Genomic DNA, 14,462 nt, shown 5'->3' on the forward strand with positions numbered 1-14,462 from the left:
AGCCTATCCAAATGTTTGCTGGAGGTGCAGCTCAACCCTAAGCTCCTTATTTTACAATTACTGGGACTTCCCCAGTATAGTCGTTTACAAATCTCTGATTGCAGATGTCCTTGGCAGCACTCCTATGCATCCCTTAAAGTTCAATGTCCCTTTAAGGGCATAGTAAACCCAGAGCAGAGCTACTTTTCTGTATATTGACTGCGGCCAAGTGCCTTATTGTGCCCCACTGGAAACAGGTTCATCCTCCTCCTCCCATGATCTTGTTTCCAGAATCAAGGACTTCTGGAATTTGGAATACCTTATGACCAGTCTTAACTCCCTATCCACGTTTTACTTCATCTTGGAGCCCTGGGATGATTATTGGTGCTCCTTACCCAAATTTCTCTCGCAGTCCCTCTCCCACCCTGGATGGATTTTTCCCTCTTGTCCCTTTTTGCCTCTTTCTGTCCTTTTTTTCTTTCTTCCCTCTCTTCATTCTTTGCTCTCTCCTTCTCTTTTTTTATTTATTTTGTTCCTGCACAGGAATTGTACACAACATTAGACCTTGTGTACTAGATTTCTAGATTACATTGTTCTCTTACTTTATAGGCCCTCTAGTCAGGGTTGGTATGTTTCTGTCTTTAGTTATTTTGTTTCTCTTTTTAAGTTTATAGCAAAAATCGAATAAACATTAAAAACACCATGAACATTCTGCAAATTAAAAGATGCAAATATATATATTCTATATTACATCAGGTGGCATTAGGTAGTATTCATAATAGTATACAAAAATGTATTCGATTATGTGATGTTTTAACTAAGGAATTATTTCTGTATTAGTAAAATGAATATGATGACTTTTTTTTACACTCGCATGTTCTTGTAGACCCATTTTTTTTAGTTTTTACAAGGGGTAAAAGGTGAGAAAGCCCCCCAAAATTTGTAACCCCATTTCTCTCGAGAAAGGGAATACCTCATATGTAGATGTAAAGTGTTCGGCGGGCGCAGTAGAAGGCTCAGAAGGGAAGGAGCAACAATGGGATTTTGGAGAATGGGTTTTTGGGGACATGTCACATCTAGGAAGCCCCTGTGGTGCCAGAACAGTAAAAAAAATAAAAATAAATAAACAACATGGAATACTATTTTGGAAACGAAACCCCTCAAGGCACGTAAAAAGAGGTCCAGTAAGCCTTAACACCCCACAGGTGTTTGACGCCTTTTCGGTAAAGTCGGATGTGTAGAAGAATTTATTTTTTTATACTAGAATGTAGTTCTTTTCCCAAATTTACCATTTTTACAAGGGATAATAGGAGAAAATGGCCCCCAAAATTTGTAACCCCATTTCTTCTGAGTATGGAAATACCCCATGTGTGGACGTAAAGTGCTCTGCGGTTGCACTACAATGCTCAGAAGAGAAGGAATTTTGCTGGAATCTGTGTCGGCGGCCTTGAGCGTTTACAGAGCTCCCATGGTGCCAGAACAGTGGAAACCTCCTTAAGTGCAATCATTTTGAAAATTACACCCCAATTATGTTTCCAGAATGATGACCCAGAGCATAGTCAAAAGAAAGAATAATGCCCACCCCAAACCCTATGCTCTGAATCATCATTCTGGGAATGTGATGTGTGTGTCCGTCCCTAACGTGTTGCCTTAAATGCGCACCCCACTGAGGTGGAGAGAGAGCGCTGCGCATTGGAGACAACATAAAAAGACCCCCATGCTAGTGACTCATGACCAATTTTTGGCTCATAAGAGGTCTTATGAGGTTGTTTTTTTTATGAAAGGGTTTTTTGGGCAATTTTGTGGTTTATGGGGTTAAAATTTGGAATGTACTCTCGACTGGCACATTGGGGTCACATTATGGGAAATTAAAATTAATAGGGAAAATGTAGTACTCCATGGAAATGTGATACTTCCTGAAGCAGTTTTTAATGCAGAGACCCGGAAGACCGGGGCAAGTGTCACATTGAGTGGTGGTGTCCTTCCGTATCCCCCTTCTGTGACACACACTGCATTTTTTCTGGGATCGTCCCTTCCTTCCAGTGTGGGGGACCTCACCTGGAAAGTGCTGGCCTGGGACGATCCTGGCACCTAGATTTCCAGTTCCTTGGGAACTCCGTCCTCCTTATTTCCGGTCGTAAAAATCAGGGCTTTTAGGACTTCTTGGAACTGAAGGAATGTCCATGTTGCCAGCATACTGGGACAGTTCAAAAGCGTTGTACATGGCAACCTGGACCATGTAGACCAAAACTTTTTTGTACCATGCCTGGGTTTTCTGCATGGCGTGATATGGCTTGAGGACTCGATCAGAGAGATCAACTCCCCCCATATACCTATTGTAGTCCAGAATACAATCAGGCTTGAGGACCATTGTTGTGGTACCTCACACAGGGATGCTGGTTTAAAAGTTGTCCACATAAAGGTGGTAACACTTATCTAGCAATGGGTGCACAAGGTCCCAAACGATTTTCCCGCTAACACCCAGAGTGGGGGGGGGGCATTCTAGGGGTTCAATACGGGAATCTCGGCCCTTGTATACTCTAAACTTGTAAGTGTATCCTGAGGTACTCTTGCAAAGTTTGTAGAGTTTCACGCCATACCTCGCCCGTTTAGTGGGAATGTACTGGCGGAAGCTGTGTCTCTTCTTAAAACTGATAAGAGACTCATCAACAGAGAGCTCCCTTTGGGGGACGTAGGCCTCCAAAATTTGGCCCCAAAATGATCGATGACCGGCCATGTCTTGTACAGGCGGGGGGAGGACATGCTGCATTATCAGCGTAATGCAGGCATTTCCTTATGGCCTCAAACCGTCCCCGTGTCATAGCCATACCGAAGAGTGGGGTCTGGTAGAGGATGTCCCCGCTCCAGTACTGCCTGACACTGTTTTTTTTTGACTAGGCCCATATGCAGCACGAGGCCCCCAAATTTGCTAATTTCGGCAGCATTGATGGCGTACAATTCATTGGGCCTAGCCAAAAGCGAATCTGGGTGGTGGGCGATGAACTGTTTGGTGTACATCTGCTCCACCATTAGATTCACAAAGTTGTCACTGAAATAATAACTACAAAAGTGTATTTCGGTGTATCCGACTATGTCAATCTGGATTCCTGATTTGCCAACAAACTTGTGTGGGGGTTTGGGGTTCGGTCATTGTTTAAAGTGTGTGTGTGTGTGCTTGGTGTAAACTTTATAACTGTGTGTGATTTAGAGATCACAGTCATATTATCACAAAAAAAAATGCTGCAGCCCAAAAAAACTTATATTTACGTCCGTGCCCGGCTCCCGATCTGTGAAGCGCCCTCAGAAGCTGAGCTCGCTTCGTATCTGCAGGGTCCCGGTTGCTATCAGCAACCAGGACGCACGGCTAATACCGGACATCGCCGATCGGGCTGATGTCCGGTATTAACCCTTTAGACGCTGCAATCAAAGTTGATTGCGGTGTCTAAAAGGGGAGAAATCCATACCGGCTAGCTGTTCGGGACCCCCGCCCGCGGTGAAATTGCGGCATCCAGAACAGCTGAGGACAGTGGGAGGTGCCTTACCTTCTTCCCAGCTGTCTGATCGGCATTTGATTGTTCCAAGCCTGGAATCCAGGCTTGAGCAATCAAGTGCAGAAAACACTGATCAATGCATTCCTATGGGAATGCATTGAACAGTGACTGCAATCAGTGTATGCAATGTTACAGCCCCTAGAGGGGGCTATAACACTGCATAAAAAAAAGTTAATAAATGTGATTTAACCCCTTCCCTAATAAAAATCAGAATCACCCCCCTTTTCCCATTTAAAAAAAAAAAAGTGTAAATAAAAATAAAAACAAACTTATGTGGTATTTTTTTCCGTTTCGCCGTAGCTTTTTGGGTAAAATGACTGATGTCATTACAAAGTAGAATTGGTGGCGCAAAAAAAAAAAAGCCATCATATGGATTTTTAGGTGCAAAAATGAAAGGGTTATGATTATTAAAATGTAAGGAGGAAAACACGAAAGTGCAAAATCTGGGTGAAATCCGAGTGTGCAGCGTGACCACAGGGCCGCGTGACATCACGCCCGCCCCCTCAATGCACGTCTATGGGAGGGGTGTGACTGGCTTTGATAAATTAGGCACCTACCCTTGGTTGAGTTGAAATACTCATCGTAAACTTGTGTAGTCTCACCAGCTACTCTCCCTCCTCTACCCCCCACTCTCCATAGACTTATGTGGGCAGCATATAACTGATCCCTCAGTGCCTCCTAGGGCAGGTAGGTGATGCAGGAAAGGAGCTAAATAACTAAATGTTTTTACATTTGCTAGAACTATTGAGGTATATGAAGTAAATTAGTCTGTCAGTGTTTATTTAAAGGGGTACTCCGGAGAGAAATTAAGTTTTTAAATGAACTGGTGCCAGAAAGTTATGCAGATTTGTAAATGTAAAATCTTAAAAAGGTTGTCCAAGATTATATAAATGCTGGTTCTTTTTTGCAAAAACAGCACTACTCTTGTCCACAGGTTATGTGTAGTACAGCAGCTCATTACTTTTCACTTCAAGTGAGTTAAGCTGTAATACCAGACACAACCTTTGGACAGGAATAGTGCCGTTTTTTCAAGAAGCAGTGTTTTTTTTTTAATCCTGAACAATCTCTTTAAGTCTTAAAGTACTTATAAGCTGCTGTATGCTCCACACAAAGTTGTGTGCTTCTTCCCAGTCATACAACATCCACAGATTCACCTCGGTCCAATCTATAACTGACCTCCTCATAAAAGCTCATCAGATCAGTCTGACAGAACCGATCCTGCATAAACTTAGGCTGGGTCCACACTACGTTTTGTCCTAGCCGTATGCGCTTTTACAACCGGACCTAAAACCGTGGTTGACCACAGTTTTAGGTCCGGTTGTAAAAGCGCATACGGCGCAAAAATGAGCCGACCGGACCGAACGTTTCACTCCGGTCGGCTCATTGAAGTGAATGGCATACGGGAGCGCATACGGTCACATACGGGAGCGCGAGCTTTTAGCTCCCCCCTGCCGTATGCGCTCCCGTATGGGACAAAACGTAGTGTGGACCCAGCCTTATCCCCTATCCGCAGGGGATCCTCCGAAGATAGCCGAACGGCTCTACCATAGAAATATATGAAGGGGGTGTGGTGGCCTCCAGTTTGGGTGGGGGTCGTCCATGGGAGAGCCAGGGCTCCATACAAGAGATCGCTGGGGGCCCCCAGCGCTCAGACCCCCTGAGATCTAAAACTTATCCCCTATCCTATACGTTTTTTTTTTTTTTTGCACGAGACTACTCTTTACTACTCCTAAACTTCCAGGCCTATGGTTTCCAGGATCCTCTTTTGCATATCGGTACCATTTTTGCTCTCTGCTGCCACCTCTTTCCATGTCAGGAACTGTCCAGAACAGAAGAGGTTTGCTATGGGAATTTGCTCCTGCTCTGAACAGTTCCTGACATGGACAGAGGTGGCAGCAGAGAGCACTGTGGTCAGACTGGAAAGAGCTACACAACTTCCTCTGTAGCATACGCTGCTGGTAAGTACTGGAAGGATTAAGATTTTTAATCTCTTAAGGACGCAGGGTGTACCTGTGCGCCTGGTCCCGGTACATAACGCGGGGTCACTCCGTAACTCCGTCACGGTCAGTCCCGGTGGCTAATGAAAGTCTCGGACCCTGGGCCGCACGCTATTAACCCTTTAGACGCAGCGTTCAAAGTTGATAGTCGTGTCTAAAATGAAAGTGAAAGTTTCCCGGCAGCTCAGTCGGGCTGAAATCGCGATGTCCCGATCTTCTAGAATGCGAGCGGAGGTTGCCTTACCTGCCTCCGTCGTGTCCAATCGGCGATTGATTGCTCCAAGCCTGAGATCCAGGCTTGAGCAATCGACCGCCGATAACACTGATCATCTCCATGTTAATGCATGAGGCTGATCAGTGTATAAGATCGGTATTTGTGCATTGCTATAGCCACTAGAGGGGGCTATAACACTGCAAAAAAAAAAAAAAAAAAGTGTGAAAAAAAGTTAATAAAGATCATTGAGCCCCTTCCCTAATAAAAGCAGGAATCACCCCCCTTTTCCTCATTTAAAAAAAAAAAAAACCAAAAAACTGTGTAAATAAAAATAAACATATGTGGTATCGCCGCGAGTAGAAATGTCTGAAATATACAAAATATGTTGTTAATTACACCACAATACAAAAATGGTACCAATAAAAACTTCAGATCTAATTCCTATTTGCCCTCTCTTGTCCACCAAGACCAGGTGGGATTTATCCCAGGCCGACAAGCCCCAGATAATATTAGGAAGATCTTGAACCTTATCAACTATTCAGATGTAACTAAAACTCCCATGCTTGCCCTAGCGCTAGATATAGAAAAGGCCTTTGATACTGTCTCGTGGCCCTACCTGTTTCAGGTGCTGTCGAAATTTGGCATTTCTGGTCCCTTTGTTAGCATGTTGCGTAGCATTTATTCGGCCCCAACGGCCTACTTGAAGCTGCCCTCCACTTCACCCTCATCTATATCTATAGGGAGGGGAACGCGCCAGGGATGCCCCCTCTCACCGGCGCTTTTTGCGCTCGTGATGGAGCCCTTGGCGGTTGCTATTAGAGACAATGTTGACATTAAGGGCCTTGTGGTGGGTTCGATGGAATATAAAACTAGTCTATTTGCAGATGACCTTTTCCTGACGTTAACGTATCCTTTAGTTACTTTACCTAATTTACTCACTCTCTTGGATAGGTTTGCTGGGCTGTCAGGGTTGAAGGTGAATGTGGCTAAATCGGAGGTTATGTATTGCAATGTCCCACCTATGACACGTCAATTGATTTCATTAAATTTTGGGTTTCATGATTCCTCCCAGGGCCTGTCCTATCTAGGTGTTAATCTTACTACATCCCTTAAAACTTTATATGCGGCGAACTATCCTCCACTATTTCGCTCTATTAGAGCGGATCTCACTAAGTGGACAGTACCCCATATCTCGTGGATAGGTCGCATAAATGTATACAAAATGGTTATTCTTCCACGCATCCTGTATTTGTTCTGCTCCCTTCCCATCCCGGTAGTGAAAAAAGACATATGCTCTCTTCAACACACTATTTCCCATTATATCTGGAATGGTAGACGACCCTGCATTAATAAGACTGTTATGCATTATCATAAAAGGGTGGGTGGTCTATCGGTTCCCAACCTGCTGAATTATTACTATGCTGCTCGCCTAGCCCAATTGGCCCTAACACACGCCACACAGAATGCCCCTAGATGGGTGGGGTTGGAGGCATCCCTTATCTCTCCCTACTCTTTTTCCGCCTTGATGTGGTCCTCTTGTCCTGTCTCAGCTCTTCTCTCCTCTTTGGCGCAAATCACTCTGTTTTCCTTGTCTCTTTAGCGTCTGGTCCGCTTCAAATTCTGTCTACAGTCCCCTATACCTCCCCTCCTCCCCTTTCTTTCTAATCCCTCTTTTCAACCTGGCATTTCCTCCGCCTTATATTCCTGGTGGCGCTCTGCTAAACTAACTAAATTATCTGACCTGCTGGTGGGTAAACAATTGATCACCATAACACAACTCTGCTCTATACATACACTCCCGCCTGGGGAATATTTCCTGGCCCTTCAAATTCTATCATATTACTCCTCGTTGGGACCTAAGGGCTTTAAGGTGAACACTACATTCTATGAAGCAGCCTTGCTTTATGGTCCTACGTTGCCAGGCATGCTTTCTCGCATTTATGCTCATCTAAATGCCCCCCCTACTGATGCTAAACTGCGCTTCATGGTAGCCTGGGAACGTGACCTACGTGTGACCCTATCTTTGCCCCAATGGCATGCTTGTTGCACGGCTATTAGTAAGGGTAGTTGGCAGGTCTCCTTAATGGAGACATCTATTAAAATCCTACATAGAGTCTATATGGTCCCCTCTAGATTGCACACACTTTACCCATCGGTGTCTCCTCTTTGCTTCAGGGGATGTCAGACTAATGGTTCTATGCATCATATTTGGTGGCGCTGCCCTACGGTAGCACAATTGTGGAGAAGGGTTCATACGGTCCTGGTAGATTTATTTGGTGAACGCATGCCCAGTTCCCCATCTTTTTGTCTTTTAAGCAACAGACCCAGTAGGATGCCATTCCGCACCTTTCGAATGGCTCAATTCATTCTTATGGCTACCAGGATACATATTGCGGCCCAATGGAAATCCCCATTATTGTCATTTCAGAAGGTTATCGATAGAGTTAACTTTATTATGCTTTGTGAAAAACTGTCTGCCATTCGTGAGAACAGGGTAGAATATTTTGATAAATTATGGGAAGAATGGCAGGCCTCTTCTTATTGCCCACCTATACAGAATTGCCGTTCTCTCTATTGAACTGGGGGGCGGGGAATTTTCCTAGGTATTATATGTGCTTGAAGCGACTGTTTGGGACGACCGATCCTGCCATTAACTTGTATCTGTATTGTTTCCATGCATATGTGATATATTCTTTCTGTGCGAAACAACGAGATGATGTAACCTCCATGTTCTCTGTTTTATCTGTTATTATGTGATTTTATGCCTGAAGAGGCATTTTACTATTTAACTTTTGCCTTTTGTACTGCTATCATTATTCTTTTCAATAAAAGATTCTTGGTTTGACTGTTAAAAACTTCAGATCACTATATAAAAAAATTAGCCCTCATACCGCCCCGTACGCGAAAAAATAAAAAAAAGTTATAGGGGTCAGAAGATGACAATTTTAAACGTATTAATTTTCCTGCATGTAGTTATGATTTTTTTCAAAAGTACGACAAAATCAAACCTATATAAGTAGGGTATCATTTTAACCGTATGGACCTACAGAATAAGGATCAGGTGTCATTTTTACCGAAGCCCCCAAAATTACAAAATGGCATTTTTTCTTCCATTTTGTCGGACAATAAAAAAATTTTCCGTTTCGCCTTGGATTTTTTGGTAAGGTGACTAATGTCACTTCAAAGTATAATTGGTGGCACAAAAAAATGAGCCATAATATGGAATTTTAGGTGCAAAATTGAAAGCGTTACGATTTTTAGAAGGTGATGAGGAAAAAATGAAAATGGAAAAACGGTTAAATAGAAATTATTTACAAATTTGTATAATTTTCACCAGTTTTCCCTTCTGAAATACCCCTTTAAGGATAGATGCAGGAGAGAACCAGGCATGTTATATTCAGAGTTCCACATTTTACATTAATTGCATTATAAAATTCACAGCGTAATTCTTTCGTGCCCTAGTAAGCAAATCCGAAGCATGCCCTCAAATCAATATAAAAAAATGTGTTATGTGTATATCCGGTTTTAGAGACCCAGGTCCCACGTCATTTTGGCTTTCTGTCAGAGGTATACGTCAAGGGGACTCCTGATATACACTTTCTGCATTGTATCCCAATATATACTGTGTGACATTTGCCCTCTCCCAGAAGACAGCTGTGATGATGTAGCTATTAATATATAGACTGTTTACTCAGAGCTCAGCCAGGGAAGCCTGTACATTTTTCTCTCCTCCATCCGTAATGTCGCTCAGACACCAAAATAATAATTTAACCAAGACAAAGTTTTATTAGGATTAACTTCATCTTCTCAGATTGTGCCTGCCTCATACTCCTCATTATATCAGATGCCACCTTTGCAGATCAATAGGCACCTTTACCCACAAGTCTTGAAATGGGTAGTGGAAGCTGAGATGACAGGGTCATAAGAGACAGCTCATTCTATAGGACAGTGTTTCCCAACCAGGGTGCCTCCAGCTGTTGCAAAACTACAACTCCCAGTATGCCCAGACAGCCTTTGGCTAAATTCACACATTCAGGTTTTTAATCACAATTTTTTGGAATACAAAACCAGGAACATATAAATAGGGGGCACTTATAAAGAAAAGACTGAGACTACTCCTCTTTTCAGCTCCAACAAGGGGGCATCCATACATTTACAGGAAAGAAGGTTTCTACACCAGCAGAGATGGGGTTCTTTACTGTAAGAGCAGTGAGACTGTGGAATTCTCTCCCGGAGGAGGTGGTCATGGTGACCTCTGTAAAAGAGATCAAAAGGGGTCTGGATGCATTTATAGAGAATAATAACATAACAGGTTATGTATACTAGATTTATAGGGACAGAACCTTGATCCAGGGATTTATTCTGATGCCATATTTGAAGTCGGGAAGGAATTTTTACCTCTAGTATGAGGGTTTTTTGCCTTCCTCTGGATCAACTCAGTAGGGACACATTAGGGATATAGGTTGAACTTTATGGACTCTTTTTTTTTTTTTCAACCTTATGAACTATGTTACTATATAATCTGGGCACCTGACACCCACTTACAATGCAGTTCTAGTTCTTGGCTTAAAGGAGTTATCCAGGAATAGAAAAACAGAGCTAATTTCGTTCAAAAACCACTCCACATCTGTCTCTAGATTGGGTGTGGTTCTATGGCTCACTTTCATTTAAGTTAATGGAGCCAAGTTGCAATACCACACACAATCTGGGGACAGATGGGGAGCAGTTTCTCAAATAAATTAGCTCTGTTTTTATATTCCTGGATATCCCCTTTAAATACATTTTATATGGCTGCCACATTGTCCTCAAAGCTCCTGGTACCTGTAGAACAGTATCTATAAAGTGCAGACTATTTGATACTATAGTAAATTATGAAAATAATGCAAACGTGTCAGCACCTTCCTTCTACATCAGCCTTTGCAACAAGACGTCTGTCACCTACTTCAGCACCCTGGACAGCTTCAATATGGTTATCTGTGTTCCCATCCAGTGCTGATGCTCCTGGGCCCTGGAGTCGCTCATGTTCACTCTATGTAATTCAGCAGTAAAAGGATGAACAACAGTGACTGGAGAGGGGCCGGAGGCTGGTAAGATAGGAAGATACTATGCATGTTACCCATTAGTGAATCTGATTCTGGAGATAACTGGGCATCATTTACAGTACAGTCTATTACAAATCTATTATAGGTTTTCATATAGAATAAATCTACTTTCCATAGTCATTGGGGAAATTTCTCAAAACCTGTGCAAAAGAAAAGTGGAGCAGTTGCCCATGGCAACCAATCACATCACTTCTTCAGATGCCTTTAAAAAAAAATACATAAAAATAAAATATATGTAGCTGATAGCTATGGGCAACTACTGTTTTTCCTCTGCACGGGTTTTTATAAATCTGCCCCACTGTTTACAGACATTATTAATCCTGTACTGATCCTGAGTTATATCCTGTATTATACTCCAGAGCTGTACTCACTATTCTGCTGGTGAGGTCACTGTGTACATACATTACATTACTTATACTGTACTGATCCTGAGTTATATCCTGTATTATACTCCAGAGCTGTACTCACTATTCTGCTGGTGGGGTCACTGTGTACATACATTACATTACTTATCCTGTACTGATCCTGAGTTATATCCTGTATTATACTCCAGAGCTGTACTCACTATTCTGCTGGTGGATTCACTGTGTACATACATTACATTACTTATCCTGTATTATACTCCAGAGCTGTACTCACTATTCTGCTGGTGAGGGTCACTGTGTACATACATTACATTACTTATACTGTACTGATCCTGAGTTATATCCTGTATTATACTCCAGAGCTGTACTCACTATTCTGCTGGTGAGGTCACTGTGTACATACATTACATTACTTATCCTGTACTGATCCTGAGTTATATATCCTGTATTATACTCCAGAGCTGTACTCACTATTCTGCTGGTGGATTCACTGTGTACATACATTACATTACTTATCCTGTATTATACTCCAGAGCTGTACTCACTATTCTGCTGGTGGAGTAACTGTATACATACATTACATTACTTATCCTGTACTGATCCTGAGTTATATCCTGTATTATACTCCAGAGCTGTACTCACTATTCTGCTGGTGTAGTCACTGTGTACATACATTACATTACTTATCCTGTACTGATCCTGAGTTATATCCTGTATTATACTCCAGAGCTGTACTTACTATTCTGCTGGTGTAGTCACTGTATGCATACATTACATTACTTATACTGAACTGATCTGGAGTTACATCCTGTATTATACTCCAGAGCTGCACTCACTATTCTGCTGGTGTAGTCACTGTGTACATCCATTACATTACTTATCCTGAGCTACATCCTGCTACTAGACACTGTTCCATGCTGGGAATTGTAGTACCTGTACTAATGGACAGATCGCAGCGGTTGTAACTCCTGACACCCGTTGCTATCGTCCTTTACAGTCGGGAGAAGCTCGCAGCACGGCCGCACTTCTCCGCTCCCCTGCCAGGCATTGTAATCCTCTGTAATGTGAAGTTCTCTTCACATCACAGATTCATATTTGGCACAGAGTTGTGATTGGCCGGATGGTTCCGGCCAATCACAACTCTCATCGGCATATATGAATCTGTGATGTGAAGAGAACTTCACATTACAGAGGATTACAATGCCGGGCAGGGGAGCGGAGAAGGGAGGCCGTGCTGCGAGCTTCTCCCGACTGTAAAGGACGATCACAATGGGTGTCAGAAGTGACACCCACTGCCATCTGTCTATGAATGCAGATACTACAACTACCAGCATTGAGCAGTGTGTGCTCCATGTCGGAAGCAGTAGTACCTGCATTCACTTCTGACACCCGTTAAGGTCTTCCTTTATCTTTCTGAGATGCGGAGTGGCTGCGCTCCGTATCTCGGCTGATTCACATCACTGATTGATATATGCCGCTCAGAGCAGTAATTGACTGACACCATCCGGCCAATCACCGCTCTGAATGGCAAATGTGAATAGAAATTCACATCACTGATTCATATCGCTGGCTGGAGTTCATAGCTTAGATGCGGAGCGCAGAAGAGAGCAGCTCCGACTCTCAGCAATATAAAGGACAGTCGCAACAGGTGTCAGGAGTGACACCCACGGCAATCTGTCCTTGGAACAGTGTGTTCCATGCTAGGAGTAGTACCTACATAATGTATAAAATTAAGAGAATAAAGTTTAAACAAGTAGTTATCACAAACAATTTTATACAATACATAATTTTTTTTACAATTACATGGCTCCTATATATTATTATTGTCAGCTACATTTTTATGTACCGGCCCGCTTACATAAATTGGTCCCTGAATAAAAATTGCGTAATAAAAAAATATAAATTTCATTTCCTAGAATTTGTTCCATCCCTACTGCATAATTTTTACCTATTTTTTCTTGGTACCCAACAAAATAAAAACAATAAAAAGAAACTTCCAAAAAGGGGCCAAAAATGAAATTTCCACACAAAGATAAAAACACCAGAAAAAAAAAATGCTGAGAAAATCAGTGACAGTTTTCTGATATTTTTTTGCCTAAAAAAACGCAAGATAAGACAACAAATCTCAGTGGGAACCTCGCCTGAGTGTGTTTTCTATCTTTTTGTGTGAAATGTTGTGTCAGATGTCAGTGACTTCACTCTATTTAAGGGAATGCACAAGATTGAAAAACAAAAGAGAAAATTCAGATTTTTTTTTGTTAAGATGAATCACACCCAGAGCTGCATTCACAATTCTGCTGTTAATTTCTCAGCACTCAGATTCCAGGTTCTCAAATGCTTTAATATTTACGGTACAGAAAATGTTTGTTTATACAGTGGTCCCTCAAGTTACAATATGAATTAGTTCCAGGACGGCTATTGTAAGTTGAAACCATTGTATGTTAAGAACATAACTATGGAAACCTTGAAATTGATTCTAAAGCTCCAAAATGTCATCCAAAAATAGGAAAAAGTAAAGATTTAAAAAAAAAAAAAAAATATCTGATCAGCAACTTTTTCTTGCTAAACATTTCCAGCAATGTAACCACATGATCTGGCTAAACTTATTAGTAAAGAGGATGGGTTGGTCTGAAATCATGAACCTATGTCTTTTTCAGGGATTGCAGTGTAGAAGTTGCAGACAATTGTGGTGCAAGTCAGGAACACCAGTTAGGAACACAATAGTAAATAAGGAGCACTGTGTACATACATTACTGATGGTAAGTTACATCCAGGATCATACTCCAGAGCAGACATCCATGATGAGGAGATCAGCTCACACAAGTACTGTATATGTAAGATGCATCTCCATAAGAGTCTTCCACGCCAGGCAGCAGAGCAGAACATGCAATCCAGCTAAGATGACCAAGAGTCTTCTAATAATTTCAGTCGAAAGAAGGATTTTTTTCCCATTTGTTTTACACTTGTAGCATCTGTTGTGAAAAATGTTTATTAAATATTCGCCCTGTCCATGCCAAAAACACCTACACATCACATGCTCAGCAGACAGGATAGAATTTATAGAGTAAAGGAACTGGCAGATTCATATCAAGCTCTTACACTATACTGGGGAAAAAATAAATAAATAAATATATATATATATATATATATATATATATATATATATATATATATATATATGGGTGCACTACTGTGGTAGATGTAAACAATACATTGGCTATCCCTCAACACTGATGTTAAAATTGAGACATTCG

The sequence above is a fragment of the Hyla sarda genome, chromosome 12 (genome assembly GCF_029499605.1).
Source record: "Hyla sarda isolate aHylSar1 chromosome 12, aHylSar1.hap1, whole genome shotgun sequence".
NCBI classification, from domain to species: domain Eukaryota; kingdom Metazoa; phylum Chordata; class Amphibia; order Anura; family Hylidae; genus Hyla; species Hyla sarda.